Below are 12,444 nucleotides of genomic sequence, written 5' to 3' on the forward strand. Positions count from 1 at the left end.
ATGCTGAATTTGTTGATATGAGCTCGAGTGGTAGTGGAGTACTAACATTCACATCAGCATTCTCTGCCTACAGTAAAAAAAGTGATCAGATAAAAATATTCTGCCTCATTTGCTGGAAAGGGCTGCTAAGTGAATATTTGCTGCGAACAGGATGCATTTTGTTTCATCTTTGAATAATCTGCGAACACTCAGCAACTAGGCTCACATTTGAAGTGTAATATTAGGATAAGGTAGTGAATAATAAACTAAAACTTTTAAAAAATTTATCTGTGGGAAGTGGACTTCGCTGGCTAAACCAGCATTTCTTGCCCACCCTAGTTGCCCTTGAGAAGGAGGTGGTGAGCTCCCTTCTTTCACCACAGCAGCCCACCTGCCATTACTGAGGAAATTCCTGGGTTTTGACCCAACAACAGTGAAGGAATGTCAACATATTTCCAAATCAGGATGGTGAGCAGCTCAGAGAACAACTTGGATGTGATGGTGTTCCTATATATCTGCTGCTCTTGTCCTTCTAGTTGGAAGTGACCATGGGTTTGAAAGATGCTGTGTGAGGATCTTTGGTGAATTTCTGCAGTGCATATTGTAGGTAGTACACACTGCTGCTACTGAGCATTGGTGGTGGAGGAAATAAATGCTTATGGATGTTGTACCTGTCAAGTGGGCTGCTTTGTCCTGGGTGGTGTCAAACTTCTTGGGTGTTGTTGTGGCTGCACTCATCCAGGCAAGTGGGGAGTATTCCATCACACTCCTGACTTGTGCTTCATTGACGATTCGCAGATTTGAGGAGTCAGCAGGTGAGTTACCTGCCTCAGTATTCCTAGTTTCTGACCTGCTCTTGTATCCACTGCATTTATGTGGTGAGTCCAGCTGAGTTTCTGGTCAATGGCAACACCCAGCATGTGATAGTGGAGAACTCAGTGATGGTAACACCATTGAATGTCAATGTGTGAAATATGTGAAACTATATCCCAAAGTGGGCCACTTAAACCAGAAAAGAAAAGAGTAAGAATAAACTTTCATTTCAAAGAATTCTGAAGAAGAGTCATATCAAACTTCAATATTAACTCTATTTCTCTCTCTGCAGATGGTGCAGACCTACTGAGATTCTCCAGAATTCCTGTTTCTGCTGCCTTTCAACATAATTGTACATAAAACAAAAAATATTTTTAACAGCACTTGAACAAGAATGGTTCTCATAATGGTAGCCATTAGAAGCTCAAAGAAAACAAAAAGAGTATTCATTGAGAAACCAACACATTTTAAACTGGGATAATGTAATAATTTTTTTTCTGACTTTGTAATTTTGCTGAGTCAATGTCAATGTTATAGACAAGACTGACAATGAATTTTAACTTCCCTGCCCACTGTTACAGATGAAAGAGGATTTCAGAAAACAAGGCAGAAAAAAAAAACAAAACCTCAATTTTTAATGCAGATTAGATTAGGCAAGGAAGGAAAATCCAATTCTGCAAGCTGGGGCCAAATTTTAGTGTCAAAGTTACGGACCCCTGATTCAAACATGCCCATGACTTTGATTAACAAGGTGTGGAGCTAGACGAACACAACAGGCCAGGCAGCATCAGAGGAGCAGGAAGGCTGATGCTTTGGGCCGAGACCCTTCATTGGAAATGGGGGAGGGGAAGGGGGTTCTGAAATAAATAGGGAGAGAGGGGGAGGTGGATAGAAGATGGATAGAGGAGAAGATGGGTGGAGAGGAGACAGACAGGTCAATGAGGCGGGGGTGGAGCCTGTAAAGGTGAGTGTAGGTGGGGAGGTAGGGAGGAGATAGGTCAGTCCAGGGAGGGCGGACAGGTCAAGGGGCTCGCATGAGGTTAATAGGTGTGAATTGAGGTGGGAGGACAGGATAGGTGAGAGGAAGAATGGATTAGGGAGGCAGGGATGTTCTGGGCTGGTTTGGGGATGTGGTAGGGGGATGGGAGATTTTGAAGCTGGTGAAATCCACATTGATAAGATTGGGCTGCAGGGTTCCCAAGTGGAATATTAGTTGCTGTTCCTACAACCTTCGGGTGGCATCATTGTGGCACTGCAGGAGGCCCAGGATGGACATGTCGTCTGAAGAATGGGAGGGGGAATTGAAATGGTTCGCGACTGGGAGGTGCAGTTGTTTACTGCAAACCGAGCGGAGGTGTTCTGCAAAGTGGTGCCCAAGCCTCCACTTGGTTTCCCCTATGTAGAGGAAGCCACACCGGGTACAGTGGATGCAGTATACCACATTAGCAGATGTGCAGGTGAACATCTGCTTGATATGGAAAGTCTTCTTGGGGCCTGGGATGGGGGTGAGGGAGGAGGTGTGGGGGCAGATGTCGCAATTCCTGCAGTTGCAGGGGAAAGTGCCGGGTGTGGTGGGGTTGGAGGGGAGTGTGGATTGGACAAGGGAGTCACAGAGAGAGTGGTCTCTCCGGAAGGCAGGTAAGGGTGGGGAGGGAAAAATGTCTTGGGTGGTGGTGTCGGATTGCAGATGGCAGAAGTGTTGAAGGATGATGCGTTGGATCTGGAGTTTGGTGGGGTGGTACTTGAGGATGAGGGGGGTTCTTTTTTGGTTGTTATTGCGGGGACAGGGTGTGAGGAAAATGTGAGTAACATGTTCGAGGGTGTTCTCGACCATTGCAGGGGGCATGTTGCGATCCTGGAAAAATGAGGACAGTTGAGATGTACAGGAGTAGAATGCCTCATTCTGGGAGCAGATGCGGCGGAGGCGGAGGAATTGGGAATAGGGGATGGAATTTTTACCAGAGGGTGGGTGGGAGGAGGTGTATTCTAGTTAGCTGTGGGAATCGGTGGGCTTGAAATGGACATCAGTTACAAGCTGGTTGCTTCAGATGGAGACTGAGAGTTCCAGGAACGTGAGTGATGTGTTAGAGATGGCCCAGGTGAACTTAAGGTTGGGGTGGAAGGTGTTGGTGAAGTGGATTAACTGTTCGAGCTCCTCATGGGAACACGAAGCCATGATTTTGGTTTTGGACTCACTAGGACTCAAAAAATCTCAAGCCTAACCCTGATGGATGAAATGTACTTCTGGGCAAACTGCACACAGATCATCACAAACGTACACACAATCAACTGAGTCATAAAGAAAAACCGAAAGAACCGCAGATGCTTGTAAATCAGGAACAAAAACAAAGTTGCTGGAAAAGCTCAGCAGGTCTGGCAGCATCTGTGAAGGAGAAAACAGAGTTAATGTTTCAAGTCCGGTGACCCTTCCTCAGATAATGTGAGCCTTCGTTCTGAGGAAGGGTCACCGGACTTTTGTGCAATTTTTATACAGAATACAATGCAACAAACTTTGTTTTAACTGGCACCTTACGAACCAGAGCTCTTGATAGATCATTTTTGCTGGTTTATCTCAAATACCAGAAATTTACCGCATTATTGCAATGTCTGAGCTCTCTATCAGTAAGTTTTATTTAAGACAAAGTTGCATTATTATTTATTATTATGCGCACATACATCAAATCCTTTAGGTATCATGACAAGTGTATAAAATGGTTAGTGAGGCATTTTAATAGCAGGGAAAGACTGAAGAGGACATACGATGAAGAGAGCAACCTTATGGTCTGGTAAGCCACATCTCATCAAGAATTCTGCAAACACCCGTAGCATTCTACACATTATGGAATTATCATATGCAAAGACTTGTAAAATACTGGAGACTACTAATGTTCAAAACAAACTTATAAGGAATGACCTTCAACCCTGTGCTCTGTCGGCAGAATAGTCAGAACTTTTTAATGAATCAACTCCCACTCCATCTGGATGGAAATTTCTGTCAATCAACTCCTCTTTTATTGACAGAATTTAGTCCTTCCCAACATTTCTTTTTAATTGTCAATCAGAAGTGTTTGAACCTATTTTCCCATATTATTGATCATAACAATTCAGTAGTGGGCTTTTAGAGGAGCTTGTGATCATACAAATCCTATCCCTGTTCAAACATAGCTGACTTGTGTATCTAATACTCTTTAAGGCAAGATTCATTTTGGAAATAACATAGTTATTGAAGTTACTTCAACAACCCTTCTATGGCAAAATGATTGGACATTTAAAAGTGCAACTGACAACCAGCTTAATACTTCTGAATGATGGATGTGTGTCCTGGCAAGAGATGAAGAGCATCTTGAAAAGCACCCCCCCCTCCCCCCTACTTACAGGTGATTTCTTGATTTAACGTTTTGCAACGCGTTCACTAAATATCAATTTTATTGATGGAATGTATCATAGAAGTGATTTTGTTGTCATATTTCTGTCCAATTTAATGAGATAATGTCAAAATGTTATCACTACCGATTATTATCAGAAATCAGAATATTATAGAAGTTTGAGAGATTGCTGCCGTATAAAATAAGCTAAAATACTTGAGATCCAAACAAAACAACAATGATTCAGTGATTAGCACTGCTGCCTCACAGCACCAGGGGCTCGGGTACAATTCCACCCTTGAACTGTGTGGAGTTTGCACATTCTCCTCGTGCCTGCGTGGGTTTCCTCCAGGTGCTCCTGTTTCCTCCCACAGTCCAAAAATGTGCCGGTTAGGGGGATTGGCCATGGGAAATGCAGGTTACAGGGATAGGATGAGAGGGATGGAGGGTCTGGGTAGGATGGTCTCGGGAAGCTTGGTGTGAACTCGATGGACTGAATTGTTTGCTTCCACCCTGTAGGGATTCTGTGGCGACTTTATTTCACCATTTTTAGTATTAGGTACTCCACTTCACACAGTTAGCCATCTGGAGTTCTGCTGAAATATTGTGTGTTCCAAAAATAAAATCCATGCAAAGTGTTTCTAATGCACAACCCGTCAAATAGCAAGACAACATTCAGTGTCTAGTCAGCTAATTGATTGCACAGTGGTCATTATGTGTCATGGATAATTTAAGCACTTAAGTTTGCACTTACCCTGAAATGTTCCAACACATTTAGGACCAATTATTTATCCAGGCCCTATTTTGAAAGGATTGCTCAATGTAGTTTTCCATTACGTATCTGCTCCACAAATCCACCATTCATTAGGGTGGTTGTGGGGGCATTGTGGAGATGTGATGGGATACAGATTTGTTGGGGAAAGGGGTTAGTGTTTTTAAATTGAGGCTTTCACTTTTCTCACCTTTTGTCTTCAACCTCAAATCCTTTCTTATATGAAATTAATTTTGTTTGAATATTTTCAAAAATATCTTAAATGAACTTTATCTTTTTATTTCACAGTGCAGGTAGCTGGATAATCATTATATCTCTGATTTAGAGATTTTATCACAAATCCCACCATCATTGATGCAGGCCAATCAGCCCAATGAGTCCTAAACCAATCCTACTAGGAGCATTCCAATCTCCCCACCCCGTCCCTGCATTTCCCATGGTTAATCTGCACATCCTGGACACTACTGGTAATTTAGCATGGCCATTCCACCCAACCTGCACATCTTTCGACTGCAGGAGGAAACCGGAGCAAACCCTTGCAGATACGGGGAGAACGTGTACTCTCCACACAGTCACCCAAGGCTGGAACTGAACCCATATCCCTGGCACAGTGAGGCAGACTGCTAACCACTGAGACACTATCCTACCCTCAACCTCGACCCATTTTAATGTGCAGTGTAACTTCACTGTTATGGGGTTTTTTTCCTGGTAAAGCTAATGATTCAGGTGTTTATTTATCCATTAGAAGTGGCTACACTAGTATTGACTGCCCATCCCTAACTGCCCAGTGTCTAGAGTCATACGTAACTCAGACCAGGTAAAAGTGGCAGATTGCCTTCCCTAAAGGCTTTAGAAATGCTATTGAAAATTTAAGAGCCACATAGAATAGTGCATCATGATAGTTTTGGCTTGTGATCTTACCATCTGTTTATTTCAACAGGTTAAAATCCCATACAGCTCAAGGGCAGCTGAGTAACCTGAGTAATCTTAGGTGACCACCAAGACAGAGTTAAAACTACATTTGATATTTTTGATCCCATCAATGTTTAGCTGGAGGATAAAGCAATTCATCCAGGAATAATTGTTGGAGGACCAGTCTATCAACTTAACGGTAGTGAAAGGGTCAAGAGAAGGAGAAAGGTGGTAGAACTGGATGCAAGTGGAAACTGGGCCAGGTCTGCAGCTGTGTCATCAATAGCACAACAATGGGTGAGTGAGACCAAGGGATCAAAAAGGAACCTTTGGGGCTCTTCGGAGCTGACAGCAGGGATAAGTCATCGTTAACAATGCTCTGCCTACGGATAGATAAAAGGAGAACAAGGCAAGACATTGTCAGTAGAAGGTGTTTCTGTCAACTTGGGAAAGGATAGATAGAAGACAAAAAGTCTAATGCACATCTGTCAGACACTGAGAATGCTAGTCACAACTTTGGTGAGAGTTTTTTGAATAATATCTGGCAGCAGAAACCTAACTAGAAGGATCCAAACAGTGTTGGAGAATTTACATAGATCTGGAGAGTAACAACACATTCAGAAATGTTAGGAATTGCAGATGCTGGAGAATCCAAGACAACAAAGTGTAGCGCTGGATGAAGACAGCAGGCCAAGCAGCATCTCGGGAGTAGAGAAGCTGACGTTTCAGGCCTAGACCATTTCTGATGAAGGGTCTAGGCCCAAAATGTCAGCTTTTCTGCTCCTAAGATGTTGTTTGGCCTGCTGTGTTCATCCAGCTCTACATTCAGAATCGTTGGTAACTTGTAAGAACCGAGGGTCAAAAGAAGCAGGAGATTTCTAAGGGAGGGGGACAGAGGCTGAAAACGGAATAAATTAGCATCGGAGCCAGGAAGGCGGTCAGGTATTTTGTGGAACTGGTATTGAGAGAGTTAGTTTACCCTCAGTTTAAATTGCAGTTGAGCTACAAGAAGCAACTGTACAAATAACCAACTGACAACAATGGAATACATTTAAAAGTGAAAAATGGGTCTGTGTTACTCAAGAAGAATTGAATTGTTGAGGTGTTCTGTGAATTCCACAGTGACTGTGGAAGATAAATGTAAATGTACAAAGACATGCATTGAATTGGGAGTATTTAACATCATAAAGAGAGTGGTTTCAAAGGAAGAGATAATGGGAACTGCAGATGCTGGAGAATCCAAGATAACAAAGTGTGGAGCTGGATGAACACAGCAGGCCAAGCAGCATCTCAGGAGCACAAAAGCTGACGTTTTGCGCCTAGACCCTTCATCAGCTTCATCCATCTCCTTTTTCATATCAATTGTTTTATTTACATGTAACATCATTATTATTTCATTTAAATTCTGTCAAGCTGTTCAAATATTAAACCAATCATTCAAGCCAACCCGAGTCCCTTTCTCATCCGTCAGTCAAATCAGTTGCTTTGTCTGTAATTTCCCATCTATATCTTTCAGTCTTGTTCCAGCCCCACCCATATTTCAAGGGCTCTTTTAAACTTATTTTCCCTCTAACTCAAGTTCCAGGAAACTACATTATGTTAATCAGCTATTAACTTTTTGTAAGAGTGTCGACAACCTTGTAGATCAAGGTAGACAGAGCTTGGTGGGGCATTAGGTTACGTTGCATACTCCCACCCCCACAGTGCATAGAGGGCCTACTATGCACTAAAGAAAGTAAGAACTGCCGATGCTGGAGTCAAAGATAACACAATGTGGAGCTAGAGAAGCACGGCAGGCCAGGCAGCATCAGAGGAACAGGAAAGCTGTTTGGGACCCTTCTTCAGAAATGGGGGAGACGGGAAGGAGCTTTGAAATAAATAGACAGAGGAGGGATGGAGCTGGAGAAGGTAGGTGGGATGGTGATAGGTGAGTGCAGGTAGGCAGTGGTGGGGAATGGCCAGTGAGGTGGGAGAGAAAGCAGACAGGTTGTGTCAGGTCAAGGAGACAGAGTTGGGAGGGAGGGTTGGACTTGGGATGGGGCTGGGGAGTGGGGACATTTTGAAACTAGTAAAGTCCGCATTGAGACCATTGGGCTGTAGCTCCCAAGGCAGAATATGAGGTGCTGCTCCTCCAGTTTCCAGGTGGAATTGTTGTCACACTGGAGGAGGCTTAGGATGGACCTGCATTGTGTTCACGACAAACGACAGCATCTTCCAGTCGTGAACCACTTCAAATCCCCCTCCCACTCCCTGGACAACATGGCCACCCTGGGGCAACTATCTAGAAAAATCTGACGCCAAGTTTGTTATTGTCAGCATCCTCCAGTATGTGTAAAATGATGGACCTGCAGCAAATCAAATTCATTGGGTGAGGGTTAGCACTTTTGCAGAGGGCTGAAGATTCCAAAGTGTGTGAAATGCTTTCCACTATGAGTGTCACATCTCAAGTGGTTATCAAGTGCTGCCAGGTTTATTTTGGTTGTAGCCTCTTTTTGTTTTTGTACATGACAAGCATTCATTCTATACACATTTTTGTATAAGGGTCTGAAAGGGTAAAGCCTGAATGCCATAGCACAACCCAGTGCGGTGATGTCATGTGGCCTGAACGGCTTAGAGGCTTGAAGGATTAAGACCAAATATCTGATCCTCTTCAAAGTTTCTGTAACAATCTCTGTCAATGTACCCTGTCCAGCTGCTAGCAATCAATGATCTACACCTAGAAACTCTTCTAGTCAGACTAGAATGAGATTTTCCTCTATGACAATAGACTAAGCAGGCCATGTAGTTTCCTAGAGTTTAAGACGATAGTGGTAGCAAATACAGCTGGCTTGTCCGTAAAATAATGGTACTACATGCCAAGATAACAAAGTGTGGGGCTGGATGAACACAACAGGCCAAGGAGCATCTTAGGAGCACAAGAGCTGATGTTTTGGGAAAGGTCTAGGCCCAAAACGTCAGCTTTTGCGCTCTTGAGATGCTGCTTGGCCTGCTGTGTTCATCCAGCCCCACACTTTGTTATCTCGGATTCTCCAGCATCTGTAGTTCCCATTATCTCTGGTACTGCGTGCCAGCCTGATGGGTGATGAAACCATTTCCATCTGTTAGTAGCGAGTGTCTCCAGCATGTGAGAAGTAATGTTTGGGGCTTTCAGCTCACATTTACAAGCAGTTGGAATCACAGATATGGACATCCTACTGGTTTTGTGTCTCCATCTATCTCACCATTTCTTGGGATTTTCCTGGAAATATCTTGGAAATTTAATTGAAATGTACATAATTCAAAAGCGGCTTGACAGGGTACACGTTTGCACCAGTGCAGGTTCTCAAACTAGTGGACATAGTTACAAAAAAATGGGATGCTGACTTAAAGCTGCAATGCAAAGGAATTTCTTTTCCCAGAGGGAATTTTCTACCCCAGAGAGTTATGGAGGCAAAATCACTGAAATTATTTGAGGAAGTATAAAGATTTTTGAAATATCAGGGCGACTTGAGGGCTACGATGAGTTGACACACAAGAGAAGTTGAACTCTGAAGCACATTGGCCATGACCTATTTGAATTGCAGGCAGGTTTGAAGGGTCGAATGGCCTATTCCTGTTCACATTTCCATTGGTGCCTCTGAGGGGTTTTGACTTTCATTCTGTGATTGTACCTGTGTTAGAAAAGTCACCGCTGCTTAATGAGTGCTAGCAGAGTTCTGAGATTCACCTTGGAGAGGAACCTTGCTGCATAAGAAGGTATTAGGGCCGGTGGCCAAAGCTTAGTCAAAGAGATGGTTTCTGCAGAGCTCCTTGAAGACGAAAGAGGAGGAGAAGTTATCAGCATTAGAGATGTAATTCCAGACTTTAGGGCCCAGGTAGCTAAAGAGAACGAGGCTAGAATTAGAGGAGAGAGAAAGCTGGAAAAGCTCAGCAGCTGCAGAGAGAAAAACAGGGTGAATATTTCTAGTCCAGTCTTGAACTTCTGAAATGTTAACTCTCTTTCCCTGTCCATAGATGCTGCCAGACAAGCTGAGCTTCTCTGGCATTTTCCTCAATTGTTTCAGATTTCTAGCATCCACAGCAATTTGCTTTTACACCAGAAATAGTGGAACACAGGGATCTTGGAAGGTTTTGATCTGGAGGAGTTTACAGAGATAAAGGTTGGCAGATGGTAAAGATTTGAAAATGATCAAAAAATCTTAACAATGAATTGGATTGATATGAAGCTAATGTCCTTCAGCCCGTTCAGAGATGTTATTACACACTTTTGGAGCAGGTGGGACTTGAATCTGGGTCTCCTGGCACAATGGCATTTCCAAGAGAACTTGATCAGATTCATTTCACCTGTCTCAGTTCAGATCTTTATGGATTAGACCTAGAAGACAAAATTTGCCCTTATTTGCCATAAATTGGCAAACTCTCAGATGTTACGTGTTAATTGTGCACAATTATGTGTTAATTGTGTTCACGTGATAGCTACTAATTGCAGACTAACCTATGCTTATTGATCTATATTAGAACAGGCAGGGCCCTGTTGCACTGTAGTGATAATGTCCTACCTTGAAGCTAGGAGGCCTAGAGTCAAGTCCCACCTACTTCAGAAGTATCTCATAACACTGCTGATTCAAAAGTATGAAAAAGGTTGATTCAAAAGTATGTTTCAGAGCAGGGTGGTAATTTTGGTTGGAGATTCATGTCATGCACTTTATGTCTCTGTAAATGAATGCTTGTTGTGTTAAAAAAAATGGCAGCTCCAATATTCTATTCATCAACACATGGCTATCTAAATCTTGACATAATATTTTGCCTCCAAAACTGAAGAAATGCTATTTGTGCAGTACAGTATGATTACTTGCGGTTGAAGCAACTGCATGCTTTTGAGGCATCTGACTATTCTCTACATGATTTAGGAATTTGTTTCGTGCTACATTAATATTAAGTGTCTGAAACACAATTCCAAAGTCCAGCACAGCCATCCTTCACCTTGCCAAGAACACAGAGAAATAGTAGCAACTCTATTACCAAATGTTTGCATGATTGTTTGACATTTACCCTCTGTCAATGTGTATTGATGTTGTAAACCAATTTGTGGTGTAGATCAGATGTCAATTTGTGTTCAAACGAAAGAGATAGAACTGAGCTTAAGAAGATGGGGGAAAATAAAAATTTCTGATTGGGCAGCCAAAATTCAGGTATCAGACCAATTCTGCCTATCAACCAGACTTTTGTAAAACCGCCTTCGGTCACAAAGGCAAGGCATCAAAGGCAGACCTTCCATCTTTCCCCTCCTGTGGTAAGACGGAGTCATCGGGATTTTCACATGCTTGCCTTGGAAATACTACCCTATCTACTTTTTATAGGGCCTCACTTCCAGAAGCCTAGAACTGCCATGTGGGAACTTCAGCCAGGACTTTAACAAGAAAAAGATAATTAAGTCCAGAGGGGATTAGTTACTTTCCCAAAGATACCAACTTGCTCCAATGCACCATTGAGTAATGCAATCACCAATTCTGTTCAAGAGCTGGCCAAGTGTTCTTATAAACACAAGGTTGGATTTTGCACTTTCTTGCCAACAGGTTGGGGGATGCTATATTATTTAAGCATGTGTCCTTCCCTGTAACTTCCCTCACATGCTTCATCTGTCTGTACTTTTTGAGGTGGAGGGCAGGGGAGGAGGCCTGACTACTCTTGAGCCTATTGAGCCTGTTCAATGTCCAGTGAGGGTCTTCCCACACCACCACAGTATTTTACCACAATTGAGAGAGGCCCATACCATGCAAAATAGCTTGCAGTTTTAGCTGGAGGATCTGATGCAGAGTGGGGTTAGGATCTTCTCTGCAGTCCTCTGGGCCCCAGTCCTTACTGAGGTCATTCTCCCAATTTTACCCCGTACCTAGTCCCATGAACCTGGCTTCCCACCACCCTTATCCCTTTACAAGGACAGGTATGCTGTGACTGCCTGCAGTCCCAGCTTTGGCCAATACTCCCAAAGGCTTTGCTCAGACTGTAGAGTTGCCAGCAGCTCACTAAGCTCTCTATGCCACTGAAATAGGGTATATTCTCACCTTAAAGTAATTCACTGTGCAGTTTGCATGGGTAAGGCAGCTGCAAGGATTGTGAATGTGTTCCATACACTCTGATATTTTAGCCTGAGGGACGGGCTCCATGACATACTGCAAACTCCAGCCCAGAACATACCTTCATTCTTCCAAAGAAACATCCTTCAAAATTTGCAAAGTTACATTGCATAAAATTTCAACTTTAACATTACTTAAAATGTAAATTACATGAGTTGATTCTGATTGTAACAATCTAATAAGGAGGGGCGACTGGCTCCTTTCTGCTTATCCCCCGCTCTATCAGTGGTAAGAAGTATTTCGCATTTCAATTAAGCTTAATTAACCAGACTGTACAAATGTACTAATCAAGGTGCAGGAGCCTGCTTTAGCAGATCTGATTGTAACTGCGACTCCATCATTATCATTGGCGGTCCCTTGCAGATGCGGATGACTGTCTTCCACTCTCAAGGTGAGTCCATAGGTGGCTGTAAAGTTACTGAAAACTCTGCTACACTTGGGACAGAAGGGGGCCATGGGAAGGGGTGGGGAGGGGAGGTTGTGTTGG

Source organism: Stegostoma tigrinum, chromosome 19 (assembly GCF_030684315.1).
Source record: "Stegostoma tigrinum isolate sSteTig4 chromosome 19, sSteTig4.hap1, whole genome shotgun sequence".
Lineage (NCBI taxonomy): Eukaryota > Metazoa > Chordata > Chondrichthyes > Orectolobiformes > Stegostomatidae > Stegostoma > Stegostoma tigrinum.